Consider the following 15,172-nt stretch of genomic DNA (forward strand, 5'->3'; position numbering starts at 1 on the left):
GTATCATTCATGAATTCTTTATTTAATTACATGACTATTTCTTGAAAACGTGTGAACATTTTCTAAATTTGCATGAATATCTTTAATTACATTTAATAACTTATTTAATTACATGACCATTTCTTGAAAACATATTAATTACATTTTTTTCACAGAAAATGCATGAATATTTTTAATTACTTGAATATTTTTGGAATGCATGAACACTTTTTAGATTATATGAAATAGTTTTTTCAAAAGGTGTTAGGTCTTTTTTAGAATCTTATATATATAAGAAAGTCGTCCCACTAACTTATTTGTCTCACCATATAATTATGAATGAGATAAGGCCCACCTCAACATGTAATTATGTATGAGAAAAGATCTACCACAACATTCAACCATGCATGAAAAACGTTTTCCATTCAATTTTTCTATTTATATTCAATAAATATGTTTACAACTATACATAATCAAATGTAACAAGTCATATGTATGTTTACTTTTAGTTCTCTTATGATCAACTCATTTTTTATCAATGGGTTCCCGCAGCAATGCACAAGGTATCCTCTAATTACGTGAACATTTCATGCAAGTACTTGTTTTTCTTTTGTATATGTGAGTATATTTTGTAACACCCATTTTTATTGCTTTATTTATTAAATTAATTATGTATAAATTAGTGACATGATTATTTTGAAGATCTATATTAAAAAGAATAAGATATTAATAATAGTTGTTCATGGGCTTCAATGAGGCCGTGTCAACTCGTGTCTTCAGGAGACGTTCTGCTCCCGCTATAACAAGTTATAAGGGCATCTCTAGTAGATTCCTTATTCTAGAAGTCCAAAACGTATCCCTTATCCCATTTCTATAATGTTAAGGGATTAAAATTTTCTTCATACTACAGATCCCCTGAACTTAATCCCCCAAACCAACTCGACCCCATATCAAAGTCTCACTTCATTTTCTTCTTCCCTCTTTTCCTTTCACTTGGAAACAACGACCTCTCGCCACGAGACGATGTTCATGAGCTATTTAGGGCTTAGGATAGATGATCCACAAAATCAATTTGATCAAGGATCGCCGAGCACAATATAGAAACCCTAAAAACATCTATGTTTTCCCTAATCAGTTGTAGCAAAGAGTTAATTTTTTTGTCTAAAATTGTGCAGATTAGTGAAGTGTTCATCTATCTGCATGCCGATTTAAGCTACACATATGAAACCCCCTATGTTTTTGCTATGCATGTGTGTATGTGATGTCTTGTTGGCATGCTTACAACTAGATAATTGCACTGTACAACTTCATGCTAGACCACTTAGATTTGGTTGAGTGCATAAATGAAGAGAATAAAATAAGGAACAAGAAAATAATTGTTTGCCAAAATTGTTTGTTGAAACATGTGCTCTTGCATTAGATCTGTTACTACACATGTTATGATCAATTGCTTTTTACTAAACGGAACATCCATGACCTATGCACCATGTTATGAGAGAGATGTGGAATCCATGATAGTGTATATGTAACCGTGGAAGAAAAGGTTGCAATGTTCTTGCTTGTAGTATGTCATAGAGCCGGCCTTGAGCATGTGTATCAGGTGCAGCCACACAGGGGGCAGGTTGGTTAGCCCCCCCCCCCCAGCCAGGTAATATATGTTTGCAAGGTATAGGCTCATTCTCATACAAAAAAGAAACCCTTCTATTTGCACTATTACGAAAAATATACCTGCTAGGATGAATCAATTAAGCCATTGGGACTGTATGCTTACGACCATTACTTGACCGAGCCAGGAGATACATCTGGACTAGAACCCAACTATTGCACTCCTAGCCCTGTATCAGATGTGGAGTTTGGGATGGCGCCGCCACTGTAGGAGCCCCACCCCTGTGACCCAGTCAGTCCCGGTGGACCGAGGGGGGCATTGATACGTCTCCATTGTATCTACTTTTCCAAACACTTTTGACCTTGTTTTGGACTCTAACTTGCATGATTTGAATGGAACTAATCTGGACTGACGCTATTTTCAACAGAATTGCCATGGTGTTATTTTTATGCAGAAATAAAAGTTCTCGGAATGACATGAAAATCAACAGAGAATATTTTTGAAATATATAAAGAATACGGGCGAAAGAATCAAGGCCAGGGGCCCACACCCTGTCCACGAGGGTGGGGGGCGCGCCTACCCCCCTAGGCGCGCCCCCTACCTCGTGGGCCCTCTGGTGCTCCACCGACCTCAACTCCAACTCTATATATTCACGTCCGGGGAGAAAAAAATCAGAGAGAAGGATTCATCGCGTTTTACGATATGGAGCCACCGCCAAGCCCTAATCTCTCTCGGGAGGGCTGATCTGGAGTCCGTTCGAGGCTCCGAAGAGGGGAATCCGTCGCCATCGTCATCATCAACCTTCCTCCATCACCAATTGCATGATGCTCACCGCCGTGCGTGAGTAATTCCATTGTAGGCTTGCCGAACGGTGATGGGTTGGATGAGATTTATCATGTAATCGAGTTAGTTTTGTTAGGGTTTGATCCCTAGTATCCATTATGTTATGAGATTGATGTTGCTATGATTTTGCTGTGCTTAATGCTTGTCACTAGGGTCCGAGTGCCATGATTTCAGATCTGAACCTATTATGTTTTCATGAATATATGTGAGTTATTGATCCTATCTTGCAAGTCTATAGTCACCTATTATGTGTTATGATCCGTTAACCCCGAAGTGACAATAATCGGAATACTTACCGGTAATGACCGTAGTTTGAGGAGTTCATGTATTCACTAAGTGTTAATGCTTTGGTCTGGTACTCTATTAAAAGGAGGCCTTAATATCCCTTAGTTTCCAATAGGACCCCGCTGCCACGGGAGGGTAGGACAAAAGATGTCATGCAAGTTCTTTTCCATAAGCACATATGACTATATTCAGAATACAAGTCTACATTATATTACATTATATTGATGATCTGGAGCTAGTTCTGTGTCACCCTATGTTATAACTATTGCATGAGGAATCACATCCGACATAATTATCCATCATTGATCCATTGCCTATGAGCTTTTCACATATTGATCTTTGCTTATTTACTTTTCCGTTGTTACTGTTACAATCACTACAAAACCAAAACTATTACTTTTGCCACCGTTACCTCTACTATCATATTACTTTGCTACTAAATACTTTGCTGCAGATATTAAGTCTTTCAGGTGCGGTTGAATTGACAATTCAACTGTTAATACTTGGGAATATTCTTTGGCTCCCCTTGTGTCAAATCAATAAATTTGGGTTGAATAACCCACAAGTATAGGGGATGAGCTTTCGAGGGTAGAGTATTCAACCCAAATTTATTGATTCGACACAAGGGGAGCCAAAGAATATTCTCAAGTATTAGCAGTTGAGTTGTTAATTCAACCACACCTGGAAACTTAGTATCTGCAGCAAAGTGTTTAGTAGCAAAGTAATATGATAGTGGTGGTAGCGGCAACAAAAGTAAAGACAACAAAAGTAATGTTTTTGGTATTTTGTAGTGATTGTAACAGTAGTAGTGGGAAAGTAAAAAAGCAAGAACCAGTATATGGAAAACTCGTAGGCACCGGATCAGTGATGGATAATTATGCCGGATGCGGTTCATCATGTAACAGTCATAACATAGGGTGACACAGAACTAGTTCCAATTCATCAATGTAATGTAGGCATGTATTCCGTATATAGTCATACGTGCTTATGGAAAAGAACTTGCATGACATCTTTTGTCCTACCCTCCTGTGGTAGCGGGGTCCTATTGGAAACTAAGGGATATTAAGGCCTCCTTTTAATAGAGAACCGGAACAAAGCATTAGCACATAGTGAATACATGAACTCCTCAAACTATGGTCATCACCGGGAGTGGTCCCGATTATTGTTACTTCGGGATTGCCGGATCATAACACATAATAGGTGACTATAGACTTGCAAGATAGGATCAAGAACTCACATATATTCATGAAAACATAATAGGTTCAGATCTGAAATCATGGCACTCGGGCCCTAGTGACAAGCATTAAGCATAGCAAAGTCATAGCAACATCTATCTCAGAACATAGTAGATACTAGGGGTCAAACCCTAACAAAACTAACTCGATTACATGATAAATCTCATCCAACCCATCACCGTCTAGCAAGCCTACGATGGAATTACTCACGCACGGCGGTGAGCATGATGAAATTGGTGATGGAGGATGGTTGATGATGACGACGGCGACGAATCCCCCTCTCCGGAGCCCCGAACGGACTCCAGATCAGCCCTCCCGAGAGGTTTTAGGGCTTGGCAGCGGCTCTGTATCGTAAAACGCGATGATTTCTTCTCTCCTAGTTTTTTCTCTCCGAAAGCAAATATATAGAGTTGGAGTTGGCGTCGGAGGGTTTTCAGGGGGCCCACGAGGTAGGGGGCGCGCCCTAGGGGGGGCCCCACCCTCGTGAGAAGGGTGTGGCCCCCTGGTCTTCATCTTTGGCAAGGATTTTTTTATTGTTTTTTCTAAGATGTTCCGTGGAGTTTCAGGTCATTCCGAGAATATTTGTTTTCTGCACATAAAACAACACCATGGCAATTCTGCTGAAAACAGCGTCAGTACGGGTTAGTTCCATTCAAATCATACAAGTTAGAGTCCAAAACAAGGGCAAAAGTGTTTGGAAAAGTAGATACGACGGAGACGTATCAACTCCCCCAGGCTTAAACCTTTGCTTGTCCTCAAGCAATTCAGTTGACAAACTGAAAGAAAGAAAGAAAAACTTTTACAAACTCTATTTACTCTTGTTGTTGTAACTATGTCAAGCCAGCATTCAAGTTTTCAGCATAGATCATAACTAACCACACTTGCAATAATTCTCAGGTCTCATCATTACTCATATCAATAGCATAATCAACTAGCAAGTCATAATAATAAATCTCGGATGACAACACTTTCTCAAAACAATCATAATATGATATAACAAGATGGTATCTCGCTAGCCCTTTCTGAGACCGCAAAACATAAATGCAGAGCACCTTTAAAGATCAAGGACTGACTAGACATTGTAATTCATGGTAAAAGAGATCCAATAATAGTCATACCCAATATAAATTAACAGTGATGAATGCAAATGACGGCTGTGCTCTCCAGCTAGTTCTTTTTAATAAGAGGGTGATGACTCAACATAAAAGTAAATGGATAGGCCCTTCGCAGAGGGAAGCAGGGATTTGTAGAGGTGCCAGAGCTCAGTTTTGAAATAGAGATAAATTGTATTTTGAGCGGTATACTTTCATTGTCAACGTAACAACTAAGAGATGGCGATATCTTCCATGCTAAACACATTATAGGCGGTTCCCAAACAGAATGGTAAAGTTTATACTCCCCCTCCACCAACAAGCATCAAACCATGGCTTGCTCGAAACAACGAGTGCCTCCAACATACATCAGGTCCCAGGGGGAGTTTTGTTTGCAATTAATTTTGATTTAGTTTGTATAAAGCATGGAACTGGGCATCCCGGTGACCAGCCATTTTCTCGTGAGTGAGGAACGGAGTCCACTCCTCTTGAGAATAACCCGCCTAACACGGAAGATAAGGACATCCTTTGTTGATACATGAGCTATTCGAGCATACAAAACAGAATGTTTATTTGAAGGTTTATAGTTTAGCACATACAAATTTACTTGGAACGGCAATTAGATACCGCATATAGGAAGGTATAGTGGACTCATCTGGAATAACTTTGGGGTTTGAGGGATTGGATGCACAAGCAGTATTCCCGCTTAGTACAGGTGAAGGCTAGCAAAAGACTGGAAGCGACCAACTAGAGAGCGATAACAGCCATGTACATGCATTAAAATTAATAAACACTGGATGCAAGCATGAGTAGGATATAATCCACCATGAACATAAATATCGTGAAGGCTATGTTGATTTTGTTTCAACTACATGCGTGAACATGCGCCAAGTCAAGTCACTTAAATCATTCAAAGGAGGATACCACCCCATCATACCACATCATAATCATCTCAATAGCATGTTGGCACACGAGGTAAACCATTATAACTCATAGCTAATCAAGCATGGCACAAGCAACTATGATCTCTAATTGTCATTGCAAACATGTTTATTCATAATAAGCTGAATCAAGAACGAGGGACTCATCATATTTACAAAAACAAAAGAGGTCGAGTTCATACCAGCTTTTCTCATCTTAGTCAGTCCATCATATATCATCATAATTGCCTTTCACTTGCACGACCGAACGGTGTGAATAATAATAAGAGTGCACGTGCATTGGACTAAGCTGGAATCTGTGAGCATTCAATAAACAAGAGAAGACAAGGCAATATGGGCTCTTGGTGAAATCAACAATAATGCATATAAGAGCCACTTCAACAATTTGATTATGGTCTTCTCCTACGGACCCTCAGAGAAAAGAAAAGAAATAAAACTATTTACACGGAAAAGCTCCCAACAAGCAAAAGAAGAATGGGAAATATTTTTGGGTTTTCTTTTTAATTATTACTACTACAGCAGAAAAATAAACTACTACTAATTTTTTTGTTTTTTCTTAAGGTTTAACAAACACACAAGAAGAAAGCAGGAAAAAGAAAATAAACTAGCATGTATGTTACAGTGAAAAAATATGAGCACCGACATCTAGCAATGAGTGTGTGTGAACATAAATGTAATGTCGGTGAGAAATACATACTCCCCCAAGCTTAGGCTTTTGGCCTAAGTTGGTCTATGGCCACGGCTGGCCTGGCGGATATCCATAATAATAGTTGTTGGGGTCGTACTGTGATGAGGAGGAATAGTTGGGATCATACTAATGTGCAGCGGTTATCGCCTGCTGAGCTGCAGCGTGGAGTCGAGCTGCCTCCGCACTCCTCTCGTACTCTTCTGCCTCCTCTCTGGTAATAACATATCTTCCTTTTGTCTATGAATCAAAGAAGGCAGGAGCAGGAAGAGTAATACGGAAAACACGTCGTTTATCAAAAATTAAACGATATAAGAGAGGTGATTCAGGCCTCTCGACAAACTGGTGCGAAGCCATAGAGTTATAATCTAAATATGCAGGAGGCAACTCCGTATCACCCTTACGAATGTCTATTTCAAGAAAATGAGCTAAGGGGGTTGCAAAAATTCCTCCAAAGAAATCTCCATTATGTCTATTATGATGCAACGTACGAGCTACAATGGCTCCCATATGATAAGATTGGTCTCCTAACACAACACTCCTAAGAATGCTAAGATCAGGGACACACATGTGACATGCTTCATCCTTAGCATTTATGCATCTACCGATGAAGAGAGCAAAATAATGTATAGCAGGAAAATGAATGCTCCCTATGGTAGCCTGTGTTATATCTCTAGATTTCCCCACAGTTATACTAGCAAGAAAGTTTCTAAATTCAGATTTAGGGGATCCCTAACACTACCCCATGATGGAAGTTTGCAAGCAGAAGTGAAATCCTCTAAGTCCATGGTATAAAATTTGTCATAGAGATCAAACATGACTGAAGGAGAATTACGCGAAGATGAATACTCAAACCTCCTCACAAATGAACTTGTGAGATCATGATACTGGGGGCATTTGTTAGCCTCAAAATCCTCAAGACCGGCATTGCGCAAATATGCTTTGAATTCATCTTTAATTCCCGCACGGTCCATAAAATTTTCCGACGGCCATTCGCAAGGCCGTACTGGAGCGTCTCTTGGTGGATCCTCGTCAGCATCGCGCATAGCAATTCTGGGTCCTTGCTTCTTAGAGGAACCACCTTGGAACATCTTCCTAAGCATATTGTTTTTCTCTGAAAATTCTGAAATTTTGGTAACTTCAAAATAAAAGTAAACCAAACTCAATGACATTGATAGCAACTACTCCTACAAGTGCCTAGAGCCTATATCAAGCATTAGAACTACTTGGAACCATATAAATTTGACATGCGAGCTCAAGAACATGGCCACCTATGCAGCACAAATTTGCAAAGAATAAAGCACTAGAACAAAAACTAATTGGACCAATGGAGGAGTCACATACCAAGGAACAATCTCCCCAAGCAGTTTTTGCGAGAGGTGCTTTGAGCAAGGAGATCAAAAATCACAGCAAAAGTGGCTGGAACTCGTTCTTGAGTTGGTTTTTCGGGTTTGTGTGAGATAGAGGAAGAAGATGGGTACTGGGATAAGTGGAGGAGGGCCACCGTGGGCCCACGAGGCAGGGGGCGCGCCCACCACCCTCGTGGCCAGGTGGCAGCTCCTCCCACGGTAATTTTTGCACAGTAAATCCTCAAATATTCCCAAAAAATCATATTAAATTGGCATGGCATTCTGAGGACTTTTATTTTCAGGATATTTTTATATTGCACGGATAAGTCAGGAAACAGACAGAAAATACTATTTTTTACTTTATTTAATATAAATAACAGAAAGTATGGAGAGGGTACAAAAGGTTGTGCTTCTAGTTTCATCCATCTCATGCTCATCAAAAAGAATCCACTAACAAGGTTGATCAAGTCTTGTTAACAAACTCGTTCTGATAATCATGAAACCGGAGAAATTTTGAATAACACTAAGTTACCTCAACGGGGATATGCACATCCCCAATAATAAGAATATCATATTTCTTCTTGACAGTAGGAAGAGGGAATTCAAAACCTCCAAATATAATCGATGGAATTTTTTCATTAGAGTTGATACTATGAACTTGAGGTTGTTTCCTCGGAAAGTGTACCGTATGCTCATTACCATTAACATGAAAAGTGACATTGCCTTTGTTGCAATCGATAATAGCCCCTGCAGTATTAAGAAAAGGTCTTCCAAGAAAAATAGACATACTATCATCCTCGGGAATATTAAGTATAACAAAGTCCGTTAAAAAATTAACGTTTGCAACCACAACAGGCACATCCTCATAAATACCGACAGGTATAGCAGTTGATTTATCAGCCATTTGCAAATATATTTCAGTAGGTGTCAACTTATTCAAGTCAAGTCTACGATATAAAGAGAGAGGCATAACACTAACACCGGCTCCAAGATCACATAAAGTAGTTTTAATATAATTTCTTTTAATGGAGCAAGGTATAGTAGGTACTACGGGGTCTCCAAGTTTCTTTGGTATTCCACCCTTAAAAGTATAATTAGCAAACATGGTGGAAATTTCAGCTTCCGGTATCTTTCTTTTATTAGTAATGATATCCTTCATATATTTAGCATAAGGATTTGTTCTGAGCACATCGGTTAATCTCATACGCAAAAAGATAGGCCTAATCATTTCAGCAAAGCGCTCAAAATCCTCATCATCCTTTTTCTTGGATGGTTTCAGAGGAAAAGGCATGGGTTTCTGAACCCAAGGTTCCCTTTCTTTACCATGTTTCCTAGCAACAAAGTCTCTTTTATCATAACGTTGATTCTTTGATTGTGGGTTATCAAGATCAACAACAGGTTCAATTTCTACATCTTTATCATTACTAGGTTGAGCATCATCATGAACATCATCATTAATATTTTTACTAGGTTCATGTTCATTACCAGATTGTGTTTCAGCATCAGACATAGAAATATCATTTGGATTATCAGGTGGTTTAGCAATAGGTTCACTAGAAGTTTGCACAGTTCTATCATTTTTCTTCTTCTTCTTTTTAGAAGAAATAGGAACATAAATATTATTTCTTTGAGAATCTTGCTCGATTCTCTTAGGGTGGCCTTCAGGATACAAAGGTTCCTGAGTGATTCTACCAGTTCTAGTAGCCACTCTAACATCATAATCATTTTTCTTACTATTCATTTCATCAAGCACTTCTTTTTGAGCCTTAAGTACTTGTTCTACTTGAGTGGTAACCATAGAAGCATGTTTTGTTGGAAATATGCCCTAGAGGCAATAATAAAATGGTCATTATTATATTTCTTTGTTCATGATAATTGTCTATTGTTCATGCTATAATTGTGTTATCCGGAAATCGTAATACATGTGTGAATACATAGACCACAACACGTCCCTAGTGAGCCTCTAGTTGACTAGCTCGTTGATCAAAGGATAGTCATGGTTTCCTGACTATGGACATTAGATGTCATTGATAACGGGATCACATCATTAGGAGAATGATGTGATGGACAAGACCCAATCCTAAGCTTAGCTCAAAGATCATGTAGTTCGTTTGCTGTAGCTTTTCTGAATGTCAAGTATCATTTCCTTAGGCCATGAGATTGTGCAACTCCCGGATACCGTAGGAGTACCTTGGGTGTGCCAAACGTCACAATATAACTGGGTGACTATATAGGTACATTACAGGTATCTCCGAAAGTGTCTGTTGGGTTGGCATGAATCGAGACTGGGATTTTTCACTCCGTATGACGGAGAGGTATTTCTGGGCCTACTCGGTAATGCATCATCATAATGAGCTCAATGTGATCAAGTGGTTGATCATGGGATCATGCATTACGGTACGAGTAAAGTGACTTGCCGGTAACAAGACTGAACAAGGTATTGGGATACCGACGATCGAGTCTCAGGCAAGTAACGTACCGACTGACAAAGGGAATTGTATACGGATTGATTGAATCCTCGACATCGTGGTTCATCCGATGAGATCATTGAGGAGCATGTGGGAGCCAACATGGATATCCAGATCCCGCTGTTGGTTATTGACCGAAGAGTCGTCTCGGTCATGTCTACATGTCTCCCGAACCCGTGGGGTCTACACACTTAAGGTTTGGTGACGCTAGGGTTGTTAGGAAGACTTGTATGTGATTACCGAATGTTGTTCGGAGTCCCGGATGAGATCCCGGACGTCACGAGGAGTTCCGGAATGGTCCAGAGGTGAAGATTTATATGTAGGAAGTTGTCATACGGTCACCGGAAAGGTTCGGGGGCATATCGGTATTGTACCGGGGCTACCGGAGGGGTTCCGGGGGTCCACCGGAAGGGGCCACCTCTCTAGGAGGGCCTAATGGGCTGTAGAGGAAAGGGGAACCAGCCCTACGTGGGCTGGCCGCATCCCCCCTTTGGGCCCATGCGCCTAGGGTTGGGGGGGGGGACCCTAAAGGGGGCGCCCCCCTTGCTTGGGGGGCAAGCCCCCTCCCCTTGGCCGCCGCCCCCCCTCTAGATCTCATCTAGAGGGGGCCAGCCCCCTTCCTCCTTCCCCTATAAATAGAGGGGCAAGGGGAGGGCTGCACACAACATCCAAGGCGCGGCCCCTCCCCTCCCCAACACCTCTCCTCCTCCGTAAGAGCTTGGCGAAGCCCTGTCGGAGTACTGCAGCTTCACCACCACCACGCCGTCGTGCTGCTGTTGGAGCCCTCTTCCTCAACCTCTCCCTCCTCCTTGCTGGATCAAGGCGCGGGAGACGTCCTCGCTCCGTACGTGTGTTGAACGCGGAGGTGCCGTCCGTTCGGCGCTAGGATCTTTGGTGATTTGGATCACGACGAGTACGACTCCATCAACCCCGTTCTCTTGAACGCTTCCGCTCGTGATCTACAAGGGTACGTAGATGCACTCCTCTCTCCCTCGTTTCCAGATGACTCCATAGATTGATCTTGGTGATGCGTAGAAAATTTTAAAATTCTGCTACGTCCCCCAACATGTTTGCTAACAAGTTTAAGTTCACCTTTAATATTAGCCATATAATCACCCAAGCGTCTAATCATGTAAGCATTTTCTTTTAATTGTCTATCAAAATAAGCATTGAAGTCGTCTTGCTTAAACATAAAGTTATCAAACTCATCCAAGCACTGACTAGCAATTTTAGTAGGAGGGACTTCAGCTTTATCATATCTATAGAGAGAATTTACCTTTACTACCTGTGTCGGGATATCGGGATCAGGAGGTTCTTCAATAAATAAAGAATTAAGATCATATGTTTCTTCAACAGGCGGTATATTAAGACCATGTATTTCTTTAATAGGCGGTAAATTCTTAACATCTTCAGCTTTAATACCTTTTTCTTTCATAGGTTTCTTTGCCTCTTGCATATCTTCGGGACTGAGGAATAGAACACCTCTCTTCTTCGGAGTTGGTTTAGGAATAGACTCTGTAATTGGAGCAGTAGATGGCTCAGGAGCTGGCTCAGGAGGTGCCCAATCATTTGTCAACATATTATTCAATAGAATTTCAGCTTCATCCGGTGTTCTTTCCCTGAAAAGAGAACCAGCACAACTATCCAGGTAATCTATGGAAGCATCGGTTAGTCCATTATAAAAGATATCAAGTATTTCAGGTTTCTTAAGAGGATGATCAGGCAAAGCATTAAGTAACTTGAGAAGCCTCCCCCAAGCTTGTGGGAGACTCTCTTCTTTAATTTGCACAAAGTTGTATATTTCCCTCAAAGCAACTTGTTTCTTATGAGCAGGGAAATATTTAGTAGAGAAGTAATAAATCATATCCTGGGGACTACGCACACAACCAGGATCAAGAGAATTAAACCATATCTTAGCATCACCCTTTAATGAGAACGGAAATATTTTGAGTATATAAAAGCAACGTGATCTCTCATCATTAGTAAACAGGGCAGCTATATCATTTAACTTAGTAAGATGTGCCACAATAGTTTCAGATTCATAGCCATAAAAAGGATCAGATTCAACCAGAGTAATTATATCAGGATCAACAGAGAATTCATAATCCTTATCAGGAACACATATAGGTGAAGTAGCAAAAGCAGGGTCGGGTTTCATTTTATCTCTAAGTGATTCTTTGTTCCATTTAATTAATAACCTCTTAAGCTCATATCTATCTTTGCAAGCTAAAATAGCGGCAGAAGATCCCATATCAAAATGATAACCCTCAGGATTAACAGGCATATTTTCATCATCACTATCATCATCGTATTCAGTTCAATAATTTCTTTTTCTCTAGCCTTAGCAATTTGTTCATCAAGAAATTCACTAAGGGGCACAGTAGTATCAGGCATAGAAGCATTTTCATCATAAGTATCATGCATAGCAGAAGTGGCATCATCAATAACATGCGACATATCAGAACGAATAGCAGAAGCAGGTGTAGGTGTCGTAAACTTACTCATAACAGAAGGTGAATCAAGTGCAGAGCTAGATGGCTGTTCCTTACCTCCCCTCGTAGTTGAGGGATAGATCTTGGTTTTTGGATATCTCAAGTTCTTCATAGTGTCCAGCAGATATAAATCCCAAGTGACTCAAAGAATAGAGCTATGCTCCCCGGCAACGGCGCCAGAAATTAGTCTTGATAACCCACAAGTATAGGGGATCGCAACAGCTTTCGAGGGTAGATTATTCAACCCAAATTTACTGATTCGACACAAGGGGAGCCAAAGAATATTCTCAAGTATTAGCAGCTGAGTTGTCAATTCAACCACACTTGGAAACTTAGTATCTGCAGCAAAGTGTTTAGTAGCAAAGTAATATGATAGTGGTGGTACCGGCAACAAAAGTAAAGACAGCAAAAATAATGTTTTTGGTATTTTGTAGTGATTGTAACAGTAGTAGCAGGAAAGTAAAAAAGCGAGAACCAGTATATGGAGAACTCGTAGGCACCGGACCAGTGATGGATAATTATGTCGGATGCGGTTCATCATGTAACAGTCATAACATAGGGTGACACAGAACTAGCTTCAATTCATCAATGTAATGTAGGCATGTATTCCGTATATAGTCATACGTGCTTATGGAAAAGAACTTGCATGACATCTTTTGTCCTACCCTCCCGTGGCAGCAGGGTCCTATTGGAAACTAAGAGATATTAAGGCCTCCTTTTAATAGAGAACCGGAACAAAGCATTAGCACATAGTGAATACATGAACTCCTCAAACTATGGTCATCACAGGGAGTGGTCCCGATTATTGTCACTTCGGGGTTGCCGGATCATAACACATAATAGGTGACTATAGACTTGCAAGATAGGATCAAGAACTCACATATATTCATGAAAACATAATAGGTTCAGATCTGAAATCATGGCACTCGGGCCCTAGTGACAAGCATTAAGCATAGCAAAGTCATAGCAACATCAATCTCAGAACATAGTGGATACTAGGGATCAAACCCTAACAAAACTAACTCGATTACATGATAAATCTCATCCAACCCATCATCGTCCAGCAAGCCTACGATGGAATTACTCACGCACGGCGGTGAGCATCATGAAATTGGTGATGGAGAATGGTTGATGATGATGACGACGACGACGAATCCCCCTCTCCGGATATAACGCCCTCGATGCGGCTATAGCTCCCACGTGTCGAGGCACGACTTAGAGACATAACCGCATTGAAAGCAATGTCACAAGTTAGGCAATCATCACAACATCCCATGCAATACATCATAAAAGGGGGAGGTACATAGTTGGCTTACACTCGCCACGTCACATCAAAGTACCTAAATAACATCCATCATACAAACACTCATGGCCCAACTACGGCGCCAAAATAGAAGAAAACCCAACATGCGACAAGGCCCTGAATCGAACCCCAACTAGACACCACTACTGATCATCAGGAAAAGACACGTAGTAACGCTGAGAGTCTTCGTCGAACTCCCACTTGAGCTCGTACTCATCACCTGGAACGGAATCACCTGGACCTGCATCTGGAGTTATAGTATCTGTGAGCCACATGGACTCAGCAATCTCGCACCCTCGCGATCAAGACTATTTAAGCTTATAGGAATGGCAAGGTAAAATATGAGTGGAGCTGCAGCAAGCGACTAGCAAGTATGGTGGCTAACTTATTCGCAAAAGAGAGCGAGAAGAGGAGGCAAAGCACGAGCGAGAAGCTAGAGGAACAACCTGCGCAAACATTACTCCAACACCGTGTCCACTTCCCGGACTCCGCCGAGAAGAGGCCATCACGGTAACACACTCAGTTGATTCATTTTAATTAATTAAGGTTCAAGTTATCTACAACCGGACATTAACAAATTCCCATCTGCCCATAACCGCGGGCATGGCTTTTGAAAGTTCAATCCCTGCAGGGGAGTTCCAACTTAGCCCATGACAAGCTCTCACGGTCAACGAAGGAATAGACCTCCTCCCAAGACGTTCCGATCAGACTCGGTATCTCGGTAACTCAAGACACTTTGACAGGTTAAAACAAGACCAGCAACACCGCCCGAATGTGCCGACAAATCCCGATAGGAGCTGCACATATCTCTTTCTCAGGGCACACTTAGATAAGCAATCCGTACAACTAAAACCAGCCCTCGAGTTTCCCCGAGGTGGCGCTGCAAGGGGCTCTA

The sequence above is a fragment of the Triticum dicoccoides genome, chromosome 2A (genome assembly GCF_002162155.2).
Source record: "Triticum dicoccoides isolate Atlit2015 ecotype Zavitan chromosome 2A, WEW_v2.0, whole genome shotgun sequence".
In the NCBI taxonomy this organism is placed as follows: Eukaryota; Viridiplantae; Streptophyta; class Magnoliopsida; order Poales; family Poaceae; genus Triticum; species Triticum dicoccoides.